The sequence below is a fragment of the Anser brachyrhynchus genome (assembly GCF_964034855.1).
Source record: "Anser brachyrhynchus genome assembly, chromosome: 2".
In the NCBI taxonomy this organism is placed as follows: domain Eukaryota; kingdom Metazoa; phylum Chordata; class Aves; order Anseriformes; family Anatidae; genus Anser; species Anser brachyrhynchus.
In genome coordinates, this window is record NC_137695.1 from 40879415 (window position 1) to 40884350 (window position 4936).

Sequence of the window (4936 nt, forward strand, 5' to 3'; positions counted from 1 at the left end):
AGAAGTGCCTTACTGCAGGGGCTCAGTGCTCCCATGTGTGTCTGTGTCTTGTGCCCAGCTGCCATCTGCTCCAAACAGCAGAGCCCTCACTGAGCCCTGGATCAGACACTGCCACAGTTTGTAGCATAGCACCGCTTAGCCCTCATCATCTGCATCTTCTTATCAGCAGGCTGCCCATAAATCACTGAAAAAAAAAACCACAGCCTGGTTATTTTCCTCTAGATTTCTCCCTCAAAGATCTCTTTTTATGATGCTCTCCCCCAAAACTGCACCCCAAACCTGTTTATGGTTTACCTCCTACAGTGCTGACACTGCCTCTGACACTGTCTATTCTTTTAAACTTCTTTAGCCAAAAGGAAACCTTTTTTTTTTTCTTTTGTTTTCTGTTCATACATTACGTAGCAGGGTTGTATTCTGTAGTAGAGTGGGACTGATGTGTGAGCTCTGTGGTAACAGAAATGTCATTATTAGTTTTTAATAAAATGAGGGGCTACTTTTTCATTTTGTGGTAAGGCAGCAGGAGCAGCCACAGTTATGAGTTCCTTGGTATCTCTATGTTATGTTGCTTGTGACTGAAGTTAGTTGACTTATTGTCTGTGCTCTTTAATGGGAAGAAGTATTCTCCCCAAAACTGTGTCAGTGTGGCTGAAATTCCCTATGGCACCTTCCTACTTCTGGATAACCCAGCCTTCACTAGAAATCAGGTTCCTTAAGAGAATGGGGGCAGGGGGGACCATCTTACAGGAGATGCAGAAAACAGCTCTGCTGCCAATCCTGCATGTCTCTTTTGAGGAGTACTCCACCATCTGACACAAGCACAGTGCTGCTGCCTGGCAAGCAATACCCACCTCCACCTCAGCTCTGCTCTTTGGGACTTTCCTGACCCTTTGCCTCAGAGCCTGTATTTGGAGGGCCTGTTCTGCACAGGATGCCAAAGACACTTGCTTTAAGACCTTGTTTGTGCATTTTGACTGTAGGAGATGATTAAATGAGCTGATTAAAACCTAGATCCTCAAAGGTATTTAGGCACCTAAATCTGGTTAAGCCTATTCGATCTCAGTGGGGTTAGGTACCCCTGTGCTTGGTGTCCTGGATTTGGGGGAGCAGAGGACAAGGAGCAAGAGGCATTTTTCTGCAAAATGTTGGAGAGCTGGAAATGAAGGGTGTTAGACCTTGAATTACAAATCTGGAGGTTATAGAACTAAAAAAGAATAAAGAATGGAGATAAATTATATCTGTTTAACTTTAAAAGAACCTGCATTTCTTGCAGCTTCTCAAAATACACTGGGGCAAACCACACACTTTCCAGCACTGAGATGCCTTTTTCTTCTGTCTCATTTGTTTCTTTTCCTCACTGCTCATCTGCCACTGACTATCATCCCCTTCAGGCAAGGACTGTGCTCTCCTTTGTGTCCAGAAAGTGTTTGGCAGACCCTGGGCAGTAAGAGCGAGCCTTTCAAAACCAGCCAGGCAGTGCAAGGATTTTCACTGCCCAAAAGCCCCACACAATGGGAAGGGAGCAGTGTGTTGGCTCTTTGGTATTTGTTATTTTTGGTCTGGTGTTCCGGTAAGCTCATCCCAGCTCCTTTTCATGAGTACCACTCTGGGACGAACCAGCTTCAGCTGTGATGGGTGCTGACGAGCATCTGAATTGCAGGGAAAATGTCATGGCTGTGCCCAGGTAATTCCTTCATGTCTGAACCAGGCTGCTTTTGGGCACAACCACAGGCTGGGAAAGCAAAAGTAAAGGAAGCTGAATGGTTTGGGTGGTGGCTGGTCCTGGGGACCCCATCACAGTGGCTCCTTGGGTCGCTGGTGCTGGCTCCGCGCAAGGAGCTGCACCAGGAACCCACAGACGGAGCATGCGCCCATGGACCCTGTGGAAGAGGAGCTGGAGGATGTGCTGATGAAGATGTGAGAAGCAAAACCCCACGGCAGCAGCTGCCTTCCACAGACCTCCGGAGACACCAGGAGAATTTCCTCTTCAGCTATTTTCAGGCAGCATCTGCGTCTCTCACCAGCCACGGATGCCACGAGGCACGGTGCCAAAAAATCAGCAGCTTGGCAGCTTCTCTACATGGACTCAAGAAATATATTCTGGATTATCTGTACCATCTGCCTCTCACAGGTGTTCATCTGGAAGCAGGGGGGAGGAGAAGGGCACCTGAGGGCACCAGAATTGAATGAAAGGTATTTTATAGTATTACCACTATGTATCGTGGCAGCTGGTGCTGACGGAGGAGGAAGGATGAGGGCAAACGGGTACTAATTCCTAACCTGGAAAGGTTAAGGAAGTTTCCTGCACAGTTTCACTGAAACCGAGCAAGTCTCTGAGTCCTTACCACTTGGCGTGCTGTGGGGAGTCAGGACAGGGGAGGCTCAGTGTAAGGATCCTTGGGGTTTTGTGTTTTGGGCGGAGGGCAATTTTCTGGGTAAGTTTGGAGCGAAACTATGCGATGTGTGGGTAAGTGGAGGCCTGGAGTTCAGCATCCACAGACCGTGGGCTCGGTTTTTTGTAAGCTATGGCAAAATGCTGCTGCCTCTCGGCAGACACTGTGAAGGTCTCATCCTCCTGTACTTATTCATGGTTAGTCATTAATGTTTTCCTGAAAGTGGCACTCTGCTGGTTCTCACAGAACGACAAAGCCACATTTATAAACAAAGGTCTCGTTTGTGAGAAGACGAAACCCCGACAGCAGTGAATGGTTTGCTTTCCACTGTGCTAGAGAAACGCCGTTTCCTGCCCCTCCCATGAAGAGGACGTGCTGCACCGTCCCGGCGCAGGCCGCACACCTACAGACACCGCCGGCAGACGCTATCAGCGTGCCCACTGCCGCACAGCCGGCCAGCAGAGGCTGAGGCTCTTACACCTGCTGGGTTCCACATCCTGCACACCAGAGGTGGTCATCAGGTATGCACTGCACCTTCTCCTTGTGTCTGGCAAGCAACTGATTTGTCTGAAGCAGGGAAACTGAGGCATGAGGGTGTTTCTGCTGTTTCGAGACCACCTTGACCTGACAGTAGGTAGACATGGCCCACATCTTGTCCAACAGGTGCTCATGCTTTCACCCTCACTGTGGGTCTTCAAGTATTTATGAAAGAGCTGTGAAAGTCCTTTCTCGGCCCCTGTGTAACCATTGGACCAACATCTCCTTTAAATCCTGCAGAAGGTGCAGGGATAGCAGGGCACCTCCACTCTAATTGCCTTCAGAAATGTTCATGGGAGAGGACCGACTTTGCAGCTACTTTGCAAGACAAAAGGCTGTGCAAGTCACGAAGGAGTTGCACAGCGGGGAAGAAAAATAAAACCACTTTCCGCTCCTCATCTGCAAGCTGTCGCTGCTCAAGAGCGCAGTGCAGAGCTGGTGTGAGGAAAGAGATGGTTGTTTCATGTGGTTTCCAGATAACCGCCGATAACATACAGGATTGCAGCTGACCTTGTGATACCATATCACTACTTTTGTTTTCTTTAAAAGTTCAAGAAACTGTGATGCCAAATGGAAATAAGACTGGTTTTGGAGAAACAAACTGATGGCACCGCTGGTGGCAGGGCAAGTGACCAGAATATTTTGGCCACTGCTCTCCTCTTGCCTTCCTGTTGTGCCCCTCATCATCTGGGCCACATACTGTCTTTGTCATTTGACTGTCAGGTATGGCCCTTCATCATTAGCTGCATGGCTTTCTAATTCCTCAGCCTGTACCACGGGGCTTTCTTTTTCTTCATCTGTGGAGCTACACCTAGTACTTTGCAACACTCCTGCTACTACACAGGCTCTAGGGAGGTGCATGATGCCCACCTTTTTGGTGGTTCCCTACCACCAGGCTTCAGGCCTAATTACAAGTTAGAGCTTTTCCATCAGTGACACCGCAAACAAAGCAATTTTAATTTGATTCATGGTAATAAAGACAATTAATAAGAAAAAAAGAAACTTTGCTCTTTCCAGCTAAACCAGGAAAACCTAGGCTGAGCTTAGGGAGGCCCACAATGTACTCTTGATACATTAGCTACCCACATCGTACAGGGCTCCAGGGAGTTCTGGTTTTATTCAATATACTAAATAACATCAGTGTTTATTTCCTAGTGCAGATTTTCTATTTTTATCACTACATTTTTGTTCTCAAGCACAGAATAAAATATCCCAGATGCTAATGGATGTTTATTGGGAATGTAGAAAGTGGGAAAATGGAAATTCAGAAATAAAGTTGCAATCTCTTATAGATAGGACAGGGCAAAGGATATTGAGCATTGTTTATATGTGTTAGAATGTGTATAAAGTTATATGAAGGCATTAATGTCTTTGGGCACCTTGTCGTTTTTAATGCTAAATTTTTGTGTCACTCATTTTTGGGATAAAGGAGAGAGAAGAAATTGTATTAGTCCTGGTGAAAAGTGTCATACTGACAGCCTTGAAAACAAGTACTTGATAAATCTCTGTGTCAAGCAGAACAGAAACGCCCACCCAAGGTGTACTGAGAGGAGCCGCACAAGACTTCTTGCCTACGAAGGGAGAACTTTCTGGATGCTCTCCTGGTCCTATCTGGTTCAGCTTCTGGAGAGGAAATCCTAGTATTACACAGTTGCAGCATGGGCCAGTGCAAGCTATTGCAAGCATCCCAGGATCATACAAGCCATGGTCACGGCTGACTCCCCAAAGGTTTGTACCAATTTCTTGTGTCCTCAGGTGTTTCATGGTAAGCTTCACCTGGACTTCAGGAGCACCTCTAAGTTCAATCATTACAGAGCTGAATTTTGCAGGTTTGATGAATAAAATGAGATTATTATGATGAGATTCTTATTTTAAAAATGAGATTTGCCCTGTATGATGTTTGCACATGTATCAGAGAATAAATTGCATGGCTGCTGTGCTGATCATTAGCAGACGCATGCCCAAAGATCCAGGGTCACTGTGTGAGGTACAGACAGGTTGGACTGATT